Here is an 18,832-nt window from a genome sequence, read left to right as displayed (position 1 = left end):
ATAGGGCTTCTGATATACCAAAGAGGGACCAGTAAGATTGATAAAATATGGCACACAATGGGACCAAATTGCTAAAATCTTACAACATCACTGGCAATATCCTGATATGCTCTGACACTGAGGATATTGTTGGCTCTAGACCCCATATGGTGGCAGAATGAGCCAGGAATCTAGATGACACACTGGTCCAGTCCATGTTCATTCGCCCACAAAATAGAAATCGGCTGACTGACTTGCCTAGACTCAAAGGAATGTATCACTGGGGCAAGTGCAGCTATTTTGAACGCTCCAGCATCTTCACCGACTCTGAAAGGTGACATGAATTTGAGATCAGTTTATTAACTGTGCCACAATACGGATTCTCTATTTTGGAATACCAGTGATTATCTTCTTCTTCTTTTTTTGTACTATAAAGGACTAATTTTAGTCTTTTAAACCCCATTATGTTACTAAACGTCTTAGGCCTGGTTCACATCTCTATGTTTATTGGTGCTTTTTTGCAGAAACGCACTACAGTTCATTTACATGGTTTCCTATGGGACACGTTCATATCTGTGCTTTTTTTCAGCCGATGCATATTTGGAAAGGGTCGGGGACTTTTAACGCAAATCGGTGCTTTTTTTTTGGTTCAATATACTTCAATGGAGAAGCTGCAGAAAAGAACGTAATGCGTTTTTGCAGCAATTTGTGTTTTTTTTTTTAAATCTGCAACCAAAAAATGCAAATTGCAGTAAAATCACATGCGCAAAAATCAAAAACACACAGCAAAAAGCACTGCAGAAAAAGATCAAAAGCAAAAACTGCATAGGTGTACCGAGCCTTATGTTGGCCTCACGGATCAGTTTTCAGGTGAGAATATTCAGATGAAAAATCTTTGTACATTCACTGAATGAAAGAATTTAGTTTGAAATTTTCACTTCATTTCTGAACAAAAACCACATACACTGTCTGCAAATTCCTTTGACCGAGAAGTTTTCCCATCACTGTGGTTGAAAATGAACGTCAATTTGACGCACCTTTTTTTTTTTTTTTTTTTTTTTTTTTTTTTTTAAGGTTATTAACCGATTAATCAATTAATCGAAACAATAATCGGCCAACTAATCGATTATGAAAATAATCGTTAGTTGCAGCCCTACACAGGATCAAGAACAAGCACTGCATTATCATTCCCTTCATAGCTGGCCCCTGTGTGTGTGTGTGTGTGTGTATGAGTGGGGCCCTGTGGTTGGCGCCATATTGTGACAACATTGTCATTTTTGTCTGTATGTGTTTTTATTACTGGGGGGGATGGTTCCGCTGCTATGTTCAATATTTGTAGTATTTTACACTTGTAAACTCAAAGCTATTTTTCAATTTGACATTCATAGCTGATCCTCCTTATAGCTCTCTTCTGGGGCATTATTTTGTTCCATTGCTCTTTTCTTTACATTTTGACTTATTTGAGCTTTGGAGGTTTATTGTTTATCAATATGTGTTGCTATTGGCAACCCAGAAAAGTGGATTCCGTGTTTTTTTTATTTATTTATTTATTTTTTTACTACCATTTATCCAGTGTGTGTGTGTGTGTGTGTGTGTGTGTGTGTGTATATACACCCACGTGTGAGACACTATAGTCAGATGGGTTGCACATATATAGAAAAAAGTAGGAAATTAACAGCTTAGAAGGGGAAATTAAACTGGAGCATGCTCAGATGTGGCAACAACTGGTCTACACAATCTCCGGCTCCAGCGGGTACACAGACCAGGAGGAACAGTCCTCAGCAGGATCAACCAGGTTCATTGCAGAAAACTAATCCCATAGTGACTTGGTAGATGTATAGATCTAGGCCACAAAACCCAATGTTTTGCGTAAAATTGGGGAAAAAAATTCCTAATCCCAAAGTTTTTGTATAAAAATAGAAGTTTTGCATTGAGTCTGTGGCTTCTTCACATATCCACCTAGGTTTTTACCAGGGATCATTTGGATTGGCGGGGAATTGAGAAGTCTCAAAACTCTGTGGCTTTCTATTGAAATGTTTACTGTTGTGGGTTTAAGTCAGTCTGTATATGCAGTAAAGCATGCCTGTTACTCACTGTGGAACCTAAGGGGTTAAATATACTTAATACTCTGCATTGTGTAAAAAAGGCTGTTTGATCCTGTCTCCCTTGATCCTCCCTTTCTTCCACTGTCCCCAATCCATCAATCCATCGCCTGATGAGACGGAGCTTTTGGAGTCACTCTGCACATGCTCAGTTTGATGTGTATTGATGGTGTGTTTATTTATTTATTTTTTTCTTGCAAGAATGAATGCTTTTAAAGTGGATGTAAACCCCCCCCCCCCCATGCCCAGGAATGAAATACATTTCTCTACATATGTATTGCTTGTATAACTGCTGTTTCAGCAGTGGGTGTGGAGTTACACAGACACTGTGAGCTGATTGGAGGAAAGCCCCCCCCCCCCCGTGGGGGGCACGCTTTGAGTTGTACAGTAAGGTGTCTGAGTTATTTTACCACCCCTCATTGCAACCCAAAACTAACAGCTGCCCACATGCTGAGACTGAGCATTAAAGCAGTGTTCCGCCCAAAAAAAACTAAAAAAAAGAAGAAAAAAAAACTAAAAGGAAGCAGCAACACATGCTGCAGCTGCTGGCTTTTAACAATAGGACACTTACTGTCCTGGAGTTCAGCAACGTTGGCGCCACAGCTGTTTCCATCAGCTGTCGGGTGCCGCCGCCATTGCGGGTAAGGGTACTCGGCAGTGTAGCCTTAGGGCTTTATGCCGGGAACCATACTGTGCATGCGCGAGACACCGCTCCTCTCTCCTAATGGTCTGACGACTGAGAGAGGAGGGGGGAGCCCCGCTGTGATGTCACGGGCTGCGGAAGTGGGAACAGGATACCTGTCAGACGGGTATCGTTCCCCTCGAAAGGTGCCAATTGGGGCATCGGAGGGGGAGAGGAGACAAATGAGCAGAAGTTACACTTTTGGGTTGAACTCCGCTATAAGGCCTCATGTACGCTGCAGCTAAACGAACGTTTAAGAGCATTTGGGCTTTGCTTTTTTTTTTTTTTAACTCTTCTGTTATCTTATCGGTACATGTACACAGGGTCGTTTTTTGTAGTAGTTTATAGGCAATTGAGTTTAGAGGCCTTTTTTGGAAAGCAAAAAAATTAGTTCAGACGCTGAGTTTAGAGGTATTTCAAGCGCTAAACGACTCTTGTTTAGCCGTGTTTTAAGTTTAGACGTTTTTCATTTTTGGCTATTTTGAAGGGTATATATTATAAAAAAAAAAAAAAAATTTTTTTTTTCAAACGCACAAAACTATCTGTCAAGTTAAATCATTCAGGAGAGGTTGTAAAAACATCCCGTGTACATTAAAGGGGTTGTAAAGTAAATTAATTTTTTTTTAAAATAACAAACATGTTATACTTGCCTCCACTGTGCAGCTCGTTTTGCACAGAGTGGCCCCGAACCTGCTCTTCTGAGGTCCCTCGGCGGCTGTCTCGGCTTCCTCCCGCAGGTGCTTCTCACATTCATGTGAGCTCCCTCACATGGTGAGAAGCACTTGTGGGCGCGCTCCTGTGATGCAGCCGGTGGCTATAGCCGCTCACTGTATCACTCTGCCCCACCCCGGCGCGTCATTGGATGTGATTGACAGCAGCCCGAGCAAGTGGCTGTGCTGCTTTCAATCCATCCATTCTAGCCAATCAGCGGGCAGGCTGAGCGGTGAAGAGGACGTCGGGGGCGAGCGTGGGACTTTTAAGGGGTTAGGCAAGTAAAACGGGGGGAGGGCTGGGGGCGCCGGCACTGTCAGATGTTTTTTCACCTTAATGCATAGAATGCATTAAGGTGAAAGAATATTCACCTTTTGTAACCCCTTTAAGCCTTACTGTGCAGGCAGTGTAAATGGGTCCTCAGTCTATCAATGCAGGAAGTTCTTCCTCTTTTCACAGATGCAACAATTCTGTAGTAGGATTTCTTTTACGACTAGTATCCCAATTTACTGTTTTTGTTTTTTCAATAAAATTTCAACAGCTGCACGTTGCTTTGTTTTGCTGATATGGGGACTTTTGGTTTGTTTGGCTCATGTGAAAAAAAAAAAGGCAAAGATTCTGTGTGCATCTGACTCTAGGAGGTCAAAACTAAGCAAATGGTCTGTGCTGCTAGGATTCAGATGAAGCTTCCTCTACGCTGTGCTGTCAGTCACCATGTTAGCAGAGGGTGTGGGAATAGACACAAGTATTCGAGGTGTCAGCAGCTCTTCATTAGAAACGCAGAAGGTAAAACCGTTTTTTTTTTTTTTTTTTTTTTTTTTTTTTTTTTAATGGGTAGTGATGAAGTTTGCTGCCAGTGTGAAATGTGTTTCCACTTGGTTATTGTGTAACGCTTCGCTGTTAGCCCAGGTTCACATTGAGGGAGGGTTTGAAATCATACGAGTTCAGCTTCAAACCAGCCATGCAGCCCGACTTCAGGGGCGATTAGACAGACAGCGGTGTGGGTTCATGCCTAGATGTCTATTCAAATCGCCCCCAAATTCGCCAAAAATAGTACAGGAACTACTTTTGGGAATCGGTGTGGCACTGCAAAGTCAGCATCGCACTAATTCCGACGGTGCCGTTGCCGGCGATTTGACATGTCAAATCGTCCCGATGTGAACGTGGGCTTACTCCTAGATTGTCATTTCATTCCTGTAGAATCTGAGTATATTTATATAAGGCTTGACCTGTAAATGGAAGAATAGCAGAAATTTTCTAAGACTTTTCGTTTGCTTGCAGTACTGGGGTATATGCACTCTTTTGCATTGCCAGATGTGATATAAATATATCACTGGAAAAAAAATTCTGCTTTGCAGCCAACAGCTACAAGTAGCAGAACATTTGTGTGGGGAATAAATACCCACATGTCTTGGCTTCTCAGAGCCTGAATAATCAAATTAAGTGGTTATCTGTTCAGTATAGGCTTTTATTGCAAAATCCGCAAAAACTTTTTTTTTTTTTTTTTTTTTGCAACATAGGTGCAAATAGTATACTCTTTTGACAACTTGTGATAACAAGGTCAAACTGACTGCACTGTATACTGATGTGATTTTTGTGCAGGGTTGTCGTTTATGCCCTGAAGTAACTGATCAATTTAGTCTAGTGCTGTTATTATCAGTTACGTATTCCTTTGTTTAGTCCCTATAGTTTAGCTATCAATCAATATGCTAAGCACATGTTATTGGTAATATCAGAATTACTACCACCCTTGGCTATGAAATCAATACACGGTCTAAGGTCAATTAAATCTTATTTATCTCCCAAGGGAATAATACAGCGTGCATAAGGTATTAATAGGAGTTACAATAATACATAGCATACAATCACAGTGCAATCTAAGCCTTATACTTATCGATCCTCGTGACTGGGTCTTCTGATGGAATAAAGAGACAGAGAGAGAGCTCAGGTCACGACCCTTTTTGTCAAACATACCTCAGCCATACCACACCCTACTGCCAGTCCCATTTGGTTTGGACCAATCAGTGTTCACATGACAGCCCTCCTAATATTACTGACTGTTCTGCCATATTTGGCTTTGTGGCCAGTCCCATCTGATGTGCCCTGGGCCGTCTTTGTCATCAATCTCTTTGAAGCTTGTGTGCACCATTTGGGCTGAAGGTAACTCCTTTGATATGCAGATTCTGCCACATTCCTCTACACATTCTAAACATGTGTCATGCAAACATCAACATGGCTGAGTTCGGCTGTACAAACAGCGGTGTAGATGTATAATAATAATTCCTGTCTGATTCCAACATATGCCGCTTTGCGCCTAAAAGGCGCATACCACCCTTCTTCAGACACGGCTCCTTTTGAACAGTCCATAACTGTCTTAACGTGTGTGGTTCCCCAACATGTGCTTCCGAACCAGCACCTGTGGCACAGTCCTTAGCTTGTGTAACGCGTGGTTGTTTCCAACGAGCGCTTCAGAGACATCTCTTATGGAACAGTACACAAGTGTCTTACCACGCTGTGTTTTCAACGTGTGCAGAAACAGGTCCTATGGAGCAGTTCATAATTGTTTTACCACGTGATGTTTCCCAACACGTGCCGCTTTGCCACTGAGTGACACATCTCCACCATTCTTCAGCGACAGCTTCCATGTCACCATTCTGTATCTTGGGTATCTTCAGGACGGCAGTACAGGCAAGGGGTGCCCATTCATTCACCATTCACCAGCACCCATTCAGAGCAACATATCACCCAGCTTTCAGACCCAGAGTCTTGAGGAGGGCCTTCTTGCCCATATTACTAGCCTACAATACCCATAGGTCATACTCTACCACAAACATAAATCAACTTATTACCATAATATATACTTATATATGTATTACGCACCCCGCTCCCAACCCCCTATAACCTTTTACTGTAAATACGGGTCGGGATTAGGCAGGCTTGCTCGCAGCGGCGTTGCAGGGCTCTGACTTGGCAGCAACGTCTCCAATTTGTACACAGAGAGCTCACTGTCAAATCGTCCCTCAACTTGCATAGACAACTGGGAGACCCTTCTAGATAAATATCGCTTAACTACACATATAAGTTTACAACAATTACCAAACCCACACAATTCCACCCCTGTACCTGGATTTCAGAGATCACGCCCATTGTGTACCATGCACCTCTACCTACGGTTAGGTTCAAGGAACCCTCGAGTCCCATGACTAACACTACACCGGTATTCTTTAGGACAAAGAAACAAAAACTCGCCTATGTCCTAAATAATACCTGGGTGCCTTCTTCCCAGCAATGACCTCTCCATCCAGAATACAGAGAGAAATAACTTCCCAACATTATTCGTTCATCCCCATGTATTGACCTGGCCTACCAAGGACATCATGGTCATGCTTCCGACAAAGGGAAATATCAACCTGCCTCCAGCGTTCATCTTCTCTGATCACATGTGTGATATAGCCTCAAATGCAACAAGATAGAGTCCCCAGTCAGTAAGCCCATTGCTGCCACCAAATATACAGACCAAGTCTGCACTTCTGTATATGAGAACATACAGCATAACTCCTTTCACAATCCAACTTAGTACCACCCATACAGGCATTCGACCACTATTTTGGATTAGTGTAAGCAACGTGTTTTGGCAAAATCTTACTGAGCGGTGACGCTAACTCATCAGGCCACTGCCCCTCATACAGAGACGGTATAATCAGCCTGATGTTGGCTGATATTTCCACCTGCCACAGAGTGCGCGCCAGAGCCAATGACAGGTTTCTGTCTTCCCTACCAACCTCTCAACATGGTTGACAAAATCCGGAGCCACTCTAACCTGAGTGCTTCTGTGATTTCATTGAATGTTATCAAGGATACCACCAATCTCCCGGGGTAACAAAGTCACGCTCCTTCTCTGAAGCTATGGCTGTGAGTTTGTTCCTCAGGAGGCTGATGTCCCCTCCATTAACAACACCCATCCCAGCTATTGTTCCCCCCCAATATAGTGCTGAATACATCCCTCCTCTTTCGGGTTACTCCTCAGAAATAAGCATCCTGCATGGACCTCATTCTCATCTCTGGGAGTAAGTCACTGGTACAATAACCGCACCTGATTCAGTGTATACTCAGCACATATAGGGTGATAGGTTTTGTCAACCACCATGAGATGTTGCAGCACCATGTGGTGACGTCCTACGGTACCCTGGTAGCCAGCGTTTGTTCCCTTTATTTTAACAGAGCATGCTCCTGTGTGTATTCACTGGCATTATCTGTGCAGGGTTTCAACCTCTCAGGTGAGACACCAACCGGGCGTATCTTCCTCGTGTCTAGTTCTGGTGTCCCGCATGTCCTGTAACCGAAAGCTTCTCTCTAGGACCGCTAGGATTGAGACACCACCCCTACGAGGAAGTTTTCACCCCATTGATGTATCACCTGGCACCCTTTAGTCTGACCAACAGCCACCTTATTATGCATAAGCGCCAGTATGCCTCCTGGGTACCTGCACCATATTAACTCCGTTACATCAATGCATGTCATACATTAAAACCTTTCTTCTTTCAATTCCTCCTTCCAACAAAAAAACACATATTTTACATTTTCATGTTTTGACGGATTGGATGTGTCAATTCTTCCCCAACCTCCAACCCATTGCACATGTATAAATAACATGTTTGCATTCATCAGGAGAGACTTCAGCAAAAATATTTCACAAGTTCTCTTGCTAGGCACAGTCTTTCAGATTCAGCATTAGCACCAAATTGTCCATACGAAAGAAACAGGTATTAATCTGAATCTTTCAGTTTTCCTTCTCTCCTGATGTGTATTGGAACTAATTTATGGTATGGTGTGGCACAGACAAACTGCCAACCAGATGATCATCTGTCATCCATCTTCCAGAAGCCTCTCCAATTCTCACTCCACTTGGATTCTGGAAGTGAAAAACAAGAGCAGTATCAAATTCTTATCCACAATATCTGATCGCTTACCATGTTTACTTATAGTTCCCTCCTTGGAGCCCAGGACCTCAGTATTCCTGGCTTCCGCAACTCTGACCAAACTATCCAAACAACCATGACCTCTTTAGGCTACACCCGCTGTAAAATGGATCCCCATGGTATGATCAAAAACCGTTTAAAACTGAACGTCAGTGTTGCTTCTCAAAAACTTCAAATTTTACAAACTAAAAAAAAACAATGCATCTATCTGTATCTTTACGATGTATGCACTACCCCTTTTCAGGTGACTGGTTCTAACTGAGGGCATTGTCAATTCCCCCCCTTTCAGGTGGATTAGACCTACTACTTTTCCACCTGAATAAAAATATAACTAACATAGAGGACTAAACCAATATCAACAAAAAAAAAAATTTAGAGGAAAAAAAATAAAAAAAAATAAAAATAAAATCAAAAAAAAAATAAAATTAAAAAAAAAAAAATGTAAAAAACTTAAAAAAATCTGGCCATGATCACACAAACAACATGACAAGACAACCATCATACGACAAGACAACCATCATACAACAATGACAAACACTCAACTTTTAGTTGACAACATCCATGGATTTTTCTCCTGCAAAGAGTGCTTATTCCAATCTGAAATACAATTAGTTAATGGGGAAAACAAAAACAAAACAAAGCATATGTATCATCACAACATTTTAGCTTCATTTGTAACTCTTTTTAGTACTATTATTTTATTTTTCATTGTTTGCAAACAATTACTAACTAATGAGCTCATGGTACCATGTGATAATCGATTATGCATTTACAATAACCTAACCCATGTTCTGCTATATTTTCCCATTGTTCTCACTTTGAGAGACCTGCAAACAAATGCAAATGTCTGTATACGAACCAGTTTAACTCCTTCCTGGTCTCTGGAAAAAGGAACACACAAGTGATTACACCCAATTCTTATGTTAATCAGCAGTATTGGATACTCAGGAAAAGTTTACAAAGACTGACAATAAGAGAAGAGTAAAGAAGCATAAGATTAAAAAAAAAAAAACCTCATAACAGAAACATCTTTTAACCACACAAACGAAAAACCACAATACCAATTCAGGGGTTTATCCCTAAAAGTACAAAACAAAAAAAAATGTATATCTATATCCAGGTCCTCTATCATATTCTGAACTTGAAACTTACATCAAACCTTTTTCATAGCCGGGAAACATTGACCAGAATATTCTTACCATGCTTGCAGCTCACTAAGTTCTGCTAACATTGTTTCCCCCAGTGCTATATTTGAGTAACCATGCGTCTATCTCCATTTTGACTCTACACAACTGTCCTACATATTGCTTTTTAGTTTCTAGACCCCGCATTTGCGTTTTACACGGGAAATGGGTTTGATTACCATTGGTTCTGTGCTGTGGATGGCTACCCCACCTGGCTGAATAACACACACGAAGCCTTGGGGTCGTTTTCGGGTATAATTTCCTTTCGATATCATTATTCGCCGCCCGACAATATTTTGAAGTGTGACCCCCCCTTTTACACAAAAAACATTTTAGTTCTGGTTTCCCTGCATAGGCCATTTTTTTAGCATATGGCGCTGGAAACCCACATTGCTGGATAATATTACTGCGATTGGAATGCACAGACTTTACACTTTCGTTGTCTGAGGAGTCATCCGAAGTGTCAACTCCTGAGTCAATTTCAAGTGCAGTTATCCCACCTTTATTTGCTTCTTCCACATCGATTCCCATCACATTACTATCATTTGCAGTGATAATAGCATACGGGTTTTCTTCATGTTTCACTTCTAGCTTTTCTCTACCCTGAGCATGTGTGGAGGGTACCTCCACTATTGCACACTTGGAGGATAATTCCATTATGGCTGCTTGTGCCTTAAGCCTTGTGATAACCTGCAAATTCTCAGCCTCCCTTTGATTCAAAGAGGCAATGCAACTTTCTCTCAATTTACACGTTTGTTCTAATTCATCTAATCTCTGTTGCAATACACATTTCTCAGCCACTAATTGTTTAATCCGACTACAAGCATCCGCATCAGCCTTTTCAATCCTGATTGATATATCACTTACCTGTTCCATCACTTTTTCTCTATCAGCAAACCATTCTAATTCTTTTTGTTCCGCAATTTCTTTCATTCTCATTAACATGCATAAGGCATTGGCCATTCTCTGTTTCCTGCCTTTTTTTGATTTATTAAATATGCGACTGTTATGTGTATCACATTGTTTTAAAAGTTCATTAAACTGATATGTTAGTTTACCTTTGTGAGTAATTTGAAATCTAATCCCACCATGCTTGCTAACGAAACCTTCAATGGCTTCCATTGATATGCTAATTAGCCTATCCACACCAACTGGTTGAGCAATCTTGCTTAGACAAAAGAAATCAGATAACAAATGGACAACCAAAAAAAAAATAAAAAATACGAACCGTTTAAATTTCCAGTGACTTGTGGTTCTACAGCATACAAGACACAAGGCACACTCTTAATCAATGCCTTGGTCTTCTATTGGACCAGAGCTATTTCACTCTCACGTGTGTAGAAATAAAAACCTATACTTCTCCCACTTTTTCCTCAAAGATGTATGGTAATTCCTGCCACTCTCTAACCAACACTGTGCATTAGCAATACACTAAACAATCAGATACCAAGCACACAACGACATAGAGGAAGCTGTTTAGAAGCTAGCTTTGACCTGTAGTCCCACTCCAAAAAAAAAAAAAAAAACAACAACAACAAATACAAATCCGTTTACCCACGAATTTCTGTAGGAGAACACACTCTTATTCAATGCTCTTCTACCCGATAGCAGGTCATAGGGAATTTCTATTGGGACAGACCGCTTTTTCACAATCACGTGGATATTTCCACTTTTCCCTCAAAATTGTATGATTTATCCTGTCAATCTGCGGTTATATCACATAACCAGGGATGATCAGTCCCTTATCTCGCCAGTGCGCCAATTTGCCCTCTGGTTACAGTTTCTGCAGCAAACACAACAATAATGTACATATATATATATATATATATATATATATATCAGTCACAATTCTCACCAGGTTTTACGCGTCCGTTCTACCAGTGGAATATCTCCCAGAATCCTCCTGCTCATCCAAGCCTGGTTTCAGAATTCGCGAGCCAGCGCTAATCTTGTCCACACTAAAGATGACTTCCAGTTCTGGGTGGCTTTGAGCATCTGTGCTTACAGGGACTCAAACAAAAATACCTTAGATTTTTGTGGATTCTGTGTAAAAATACGTTTTACACGCCTTCTGGGGTGCCAAATGAAGTAACTGATCAATTTAGTCTAGTGCTGTTATTATCAGTTACGTATTCCTTTGTTTAGTCCCTATAGTTTAGCTATCAATCAATATGCTAAGCACATGTTATTGGTAATATCAGAATTACTACCACCCTTGGCTATGAAATCAATACACGGTCTAAGGTCAATTAAATCTTATTTATCTCCCAAGGGAATAATACAGCGTGCATAAGGTATTAATAGGAGTTACAATAATACATAGCATACAATCACAGTGCAATCTAAGCCTTATACTTATCGATCCTCGTGACTGGGTCTTCTGATGGAATAAAGAGACAGAGAGAGAGCTCAGGTCACGACCCTTTTTGTCAAACATACCTCAGCCATACCACACCCTACTGCCAGTCCCATTTGGTTTGGACCAATCAGTGTTCACATGACAGCCCTCCTAATATTACTGACTGTTCTGCCATATTTGGCTTTGTGGCCAGTCCCATCTGATGTGCCCTGGGCCGTCTTTGTCATCAATCTCTTTGAAGCTTGTGTGCACCATTTGGGCTGAAGGTAACTCCTTTGATATGCAGATTCTGCCACATTCCTCTACACATTCTAAACATGTGTCATGCAAACATCAACATGGCTGAGTTCGGCTGTACAAACAGCGGTGTAGATGTATAATAATAATTCCTGTCTGATTCCAACATGCCCTCTGATACTATTAGATTGGTAACAGGTGTGGAAACATCACTCCAGTTGGGTAGTGCAGGCATGTAACATCCTTCCAATCCCCCAGTTCGTTGCCTGACTGTGCTGTTGATTAAGTGAGCACACCCAATCAGTAAGAGTACTCGTTCCCTGTATACTACAAAGAGCCAAAAATCTGACCACACTGTTAATATTGGTTAACATTTTTTATTTTTGGCCAGATGTCATTGAGGCTTGCTGCCTAGGCCAAATTTTAAATTTAGCAGGGACAGTGTGTGTTAAAGTGATTGTAAAGTCTCTGTTTTAAAAAAAAAAAGAAAAAGTCATTTGCCTCCTGTGTAGTTTTGCACAGAGCAGCCCGGATCCTCCTCTTCTCAGGTCCCTCTTCTGTGCTCCTGGCCCCTCCCACCTGTCGAGCCCGAGCAGAGTCACAGCTCGATGTGTCCATTCAAAGTGCCCTGACCCAGCCCTGCCCACTCTCTTCTGATTGGCTGTCAAAGTCAGTCAACCAATGGTACGCTGTGTCTCTGCCAATCAGCAGAAGCATGCCAGATGGCTTAAGACACTCATGGACCTAGCTGGTGAGAGTTGGGGTGGTGCTGGGGAGGATGCTACACACAGGTCTTCTTTTTTTAATCTTAATGCATTAAGATAAACCTTCTGCCTTTACAACTCCCTTAACTTTGAGGTAAAGCATGCTATATATATATATATATATATATATATATATATATATACTCTATAGTTGTATCGGACAATTACAATGCTTGTCTGCAAGTGATGGCTGTCATTACTGATGTGGGAGTCACACAATTGTACAAATCGAGATATACAGGTGTGTGTGTGTGTATAGATATTTTCAAATATCGTTTATACTCCAGTAACTGAATATCTGTATTTTTAGCCATCGCATTGCTTTTAGCAGTTAGCCTCAGAATTACATCCACTGCCAAGTTTAACACCTTTCTCCTGCACTACACTTAGCTTATTTTTTTCTTTTTATTTTATTTTTACCTTAGGCAGAAACCCTTATTAAGAATCTGACAATTACCTGTGTCCTTTTTTACTTGATTTTCAGGTAAGTACTATACACTTCACATACAGAAACATGACTGGTATGCATGAGCAGCCCACAATTTTCTGAGCTGTTAGTTGAGGTGAATTAAAGAGGAAGTAAACCCTGATGGGTTTACTTCCTCTTTTTTTCCCTGCAAAGGTAAAGCATAATGGACTACTATGCATCGCATAGTAGCTCATTATGTGTCACTTACCTGACACAGGAGCCAGCGAAGTCGCCGCTGTCCCCTGTAGTCCGCCGCATCCATGTTGCTGGTGGCGTCTCGCAGCTCCGACGAATCACAGCGGCGCAGCCGCGATGACGTCACTCCCGCGCATGCGCACGGGAGTCGCGTCTCGCAGCTCCGCCGCTGCCATACGGCGAAGCCGCGATGACGTCACTCCCGCGCATGCGCACGGGAGTCGACAAATTAGGCAAATCCATTCTTGGATTTGCCGCATTTAGTGCGCCTGCGCGCCGCTGTCTACGGCGCATGCGCCGTAGACAGCGGTGCCCATTTTCGGGCAAATATCTCCTAAACCATATAGGTTTAGGAGATATTGCTTGGACCTACAGGTAAGCCTTAATCTAGGCTTACCTATAGGTCCAAGTTGTTTGGAAGGGTTTACTTCCTCTTTAAAGGGCTTTCCTATTTTACCTGGAGGATAATCTAAGCCATTTTGGCCCCTTCAAATGTAGGATAATAATGCTGTCCTTTGGATGCTAATGTTGTGATTATGTGAATTAGTCCCATTTTAGTCTTCTGCAATTGTTTTAGTTGTATTTAGTCTACTAAATCTCCAGTACATTTTAATCATCTAAAATCTAATGGGTGTAATTAAATTGTATTGCATTAGTTAACATTTCTCCTACATTTTCCAAACTCATTATATACTACTGGAGTGAAAAATCCAATATTCTATTACTGTATTATGGTATTGAGGTATGAACATGCACTACAGACCAGTGTTATTTTTTAAGTCAAATTTCAATTTGGTTTTAGTCTTTATCTTTTTTGATTAAATGACATTTTAGTTTTTAGTAGTAATTTTAGTCTATTAAATTAACACTGCAAACAACACACGTGTACATTCTAGCAGGTGGAATGCAAGTAATGAGTGGCTGCAGCTTGAAAGCAATTGCATCCCACCCTTATCTATAACAAAGTGGGGAATAATTAGAACTTCCAGGGTTTTTTTTATTTTTTTTGGGGACTTTGAGATTGTTCTACTAAAGGCAATGGACTGTTAACTTTGCAAGGGAATTTTTGACAATGCTGGTTCTAAAGGCAGAATGTTTTTTATTTATTTTTTTACCTTCATGCATACGCTGAACAATGCATTCTTCAGAGTGCATTGAGATAAAAAAAAAAAAACCTTCTGTCTTTACAACCCCTTTAAAGCAAGCAGCTTCCTAGTGGGGGCACTCGGTGGTGGACAGAAGTGTGGAGCAGGTAAATATGATTATTTTAAAGGGGGGAAAATAAAGGAAAGCTTTTCAATCACTTTAGTGAATGACTGAATAGGGTGATTTTTATTTTTTATTTTTTTTCCTGCGTCCTTTAGCGCTATAATACCAGGACAGGAAGACTCAGAATACAAAAAAAATCCTTCTAATCTATAGGTTCTTAACTATGCTCATTGTAGTTTTGCTCTGCACGTATTAAAGATCTTTCAAAACAAAAAAGTTTGAATTGGTCTCCTACCATTGTTTCAGGCTTAATTTTTTGTTCCGTGCATGTTCTCCATCTTCCACCGGTGCAACTCACCGCTAATAATGTTGAGCTCCGCTCTGTGTACTACAACTCCCATAGAGCTCAATGTAAGGCAGGTAGATGTGTAATCTCCAGGTAGAGCAGAAAAAGGTGGCGTTGTTGACATTCTTGGGTGGACATGGAGAAGAAATGTAGCCATCCTAAAACAGGAAGCCTGAAAAAAGCAGAAAAAAAATCTTGCTTTTTTTTTTTTTTTTTTTTTTTTTAAGTGGAGCTCTGCCCAAAAGGGGAAGCTTTGCTTGTCTGTCTCCTTGCCTTACCACAAGGCTTCACTGCTGGTTTCCCCAAGACCCCTTTCACACCACACCGCTGATGGCGCCGGCAGTAAAACGCTTTTACCCCCCGCTAGTGGCCGCAAAAGGGTTAAAACCGCCGGCAATACGCCGCAATAGCGGCGTTTTGCCGGCGGCAATACAGCGCTGCCCCATTGATTTCAATGGGGAGCAGCGGTAAACATACCGCTCCTTCACCGCTCCAAAGAAGTTGCTGGCAGGCCTTTTTTCTGACGTCCTGCCAGCGCACCGCTGTAGTGTGAAAGCCCTCGGGGCTTTCACACTGCACACAATGGTGCAGCTTCTTTAGGGCGGATTGCAGGCGCTATTTCTAATGCTATAGCGCCTGCAAAATGCCCTGGTGTGAAAGGGGTCTTAGTGCAGATGGCAGCAGCAGCACCTGATAGTGAGGACATTGCTGGATGCCCAAACCAGTATGTGTTCTAATATTAAAAGTCAGCAGCTACAGTATTTGTAACTGCTGTCTTTAAATTTTCCCTGCAGGAGCCTGGAGCTCCTCTTTGAAGGGGAGTTCCACCCAAAAATTGAACTTCCGCTTTAAGTACTGGTAACCCCCAATTTACAACCCCCCCCCCCCACCTGCATTTTTCTGGGACAAGTCACAGGTCTCAGAAGATAGACCGGCAATTTACAATGCGCACAGCAGCTGGGCGCCCACGGTTAAAATGCGAGGCTTCCTGCACCCCCATCACTGTACTGTGGGACAGGTGAGTGTGTGTCTGATTATTAAAAGTCAGCAGCTACACTTTTTGTACCTGCTGACTTTTTTTAAATGGGTGGCACTCTGCTTTAAGTAAAGGAAAATAGAAGGTTAATTATACTATTGGACACATTGCTTTATTTTATTAAAGAAGTGATTTTGTTGTCACTTACAATGGATAGGCCACTTGGAAACAGCCTGGACTCACGTCTGCAGCAGTAGCCTTGGGCTTGGTATTACCCCCCCACAGCTAGACCTGGCAACCTGATCTTTTAGATCTTTTACAGTACTGTGTAGTACAGTACTTTCATGAATGTCTTACAGGACAACTTCATGTTCCAATTGGTGGATTCCCCTACTAGAAAGAATGCCCTGCTAGGTCTGATGATTACAAAAGATGCAAGTCTGATCTCAGATGTGGCAATACGGGGCAACTTGGGATATAGCAATCGCAGGATGATCACAAAGGGAGGCATTAGAGTAGCACAGGAACACAACATTTCAAAGGAGACACTTTTTCTGAACTGCGCTCAATACTACAAGACATCAATTGGGACCACATCCTAGAAACATTGAAAACGGCACAAAATGGGAATGCTTTAGTAGCATATTAAACATGCATTCAAATGGGCAATACATATAGAAGGGGTTGGGTCACCACCAGCAACACTACAAGGAATGCAATTAGTGGTGTAAGAACGCAATCGGGGCGGGTAAAAAAGGATTGAGACGCACATAGCAGAGGAGAGTAAAAAAGTCCAAAGACATTTTTTTTAGATATATTAGCAGTAAAAAAAAGCAAGCTCAGAGCACATTGTTCATTATAAGAGTCAAGGATGGTTATGGATGACACAGAGAAGGCAACTTTACTAAATGCCGCCTTTTTTACGCAGGAAATGGAGGGGTATAGCGGCCGCGACAGTAATGATGGTGACACAACACAGGATGTACCCTTGTGGTTAAGAGGCCATAGTCAAGGAAAGACTAGATAAATTTAATATAAATGAATCCCCAGGAGTGGATGGCTTACAACAGAGTCCTCAGAGAACCTAGCCAGGTTATAGCCAGACCATTGTTCCTAATCTTTGCGTACAGCATACAGATAGGAATGGTACCAGCTGATTGGAGACGTGCCAATTCAAAATGGTCAGAGACTTATTCCTGGAAACTACAGGCCAGTCATCCTACCATCAATAATAGGTAAGTTATTGGAGGGGATAAGGGACATAAATATAAAGAGGGAAAAATATCATTATTAGTAATCAGCATGGGTTTATGAAAGGTTGTTCTTGCCAGACCAATCTGCTAACATTCTATGAGGAAGTGAGCTGCCATCTTGAAGGGGGACGGCCTTTGGATGTGGTGTATTTGGATTTTGCAAAAGCATTTGATGCAGTTCCCCAAGCTGAGGTCTGCAGGCATAGTGATAACGTACTCAGACTCGTCTCGAGTGGGGTACCCCAAGGTTCTGTCTTGGGACCAATTCTATTCAGTTTGTTCATAAATGGTATAGAGGATGGGATAAATATCTCAATCTCAGTTTTTGTGGATGACACAAAAATAAGCAGGGCAATAACTTCACATCAGGATATGGAAATCTTACCGAATGACATGAACAAAATGGAGTGGGCAACCACATGGCAAATGAGGTTTAAAGAGGAAGTAAACCCTGATGAGTTTACTTCCTCTTTCATTCTCTGCAAAGGTAAAGCATAATGGACTTCTATGTATTGCATAGTAGCCCATTATGTGTCACTTACCTGACACAGGAGCCTGCAAAGTCACCGCTGTCCCCTGTAGTCCGGAGCATCCATCTTCTCGGTGGGTCTCGCAGCTCTGCCGCTGTCATTCAGCGAAGCCGCGATGATGTCACTCCCGCGCATGCGCACGGAAACCAAGACGCGCGGCATCTTCGTTATCGAGGATGCCACGCTCAGTGCGCCTGCACGCCACTGTCTAAGGCGCATGCGCCGTAGACAGCGGTGCCTGTCTTTAGGCAATATCTCCTAAACCGTATAGGTTTGGGAGATATTTCTTGGACCTACAGGTAAGCCTTAATCTAGGCTTACCTGTAGGTCAAAGTGGTTTGTAAGGGTTTACAACCACTTTAATGTGGAGAAATGTAAAGTAATGCACTTGGGGGCAAAAAACATAATGCAAACTACTCAATAGGGGGAAAACCACTGGGGTCCTAGACAGTAGATGACAGATTCAGCAATAGCATGCAAGGTCAAGCTGCAGCTACCAAATCCGGTGTCTTATCATATATGGTCCCCCATCGGATAGTGTCCGCTGTGTACTGCGCATGCGCAGTACACAGCACACACAGATTCCGAAAATAGCCGAGAAAGAAAACACTATATGATGGCAGGATACTATATGCCAGAACACCGGCAGAATTTTAGCATGCATAAAAAAAGATATACTTCAGGATAAAATGATAATCCTGACACTTTACAAAACTCTGGTTAGGCCACATCTGGAATACTCAGTCCAGTTTTGGTCGGGGGGTGGGGGGGGGGCTGGGTTGCCCAGTAATGGGAAAAGAGGGGAGTTTAGATGTGCATCCTAAAGAGCACAACATGCAGGGATATGAGAAATAATT

The 18,832-nt window shown here is 41.9% G+C and overlaps 1 protein-coding gene across 4 annotated transcripts in view; it reads left to right on the top strand.

Annotated features, from left to right (window-relative positions):
* SOCS5 (suppressor of cytokine signaling 5) overlaps window positions 1–18,832 on the top strand; it is a 297,792-nt gene that overhangs the window by 46,896 nt on the left and 232,064 nt on the right. The window contains exon 3 of one of the 4 annotated variants that reach the window (XM_077485642.1): window positions 13,423–13,481. The exons of 2 other annotated variants lie outside the window; for them this stretch is intronic. The gene's annotated coding sequence lies outside the window, so the exon portion shown is untranslated. Of the gene's footprint in view, window positions 1–13,422; window positions 13,482–17,295; window positions 17,428–18,832 lie in introns of those variants that run through there. One more of the 4 variants, XM_077485643.1, reaches the window with a different exon arrangement.

This window comes from Lithobates pipiens, unplaced genomic scaffold, assembly GCF_037356315.1.
Source record: "Lithobates pipiens isolate NorthernLeopardFrog02 unplaced genomic scaffold, aLitPip1_a1.2 Scaffold_18, whole genome shotgun sequence".
Classification (NCBI taxonomy): domain Eukaryota; kingdom Metazoa; phylum Chordata; class Amphibia; order Anura; family Ranidae; genus Lithobates; species Lithobates pipiens.
This window is presented reverse-complemented; position numbering and strand designations above follow the sequence as displayed.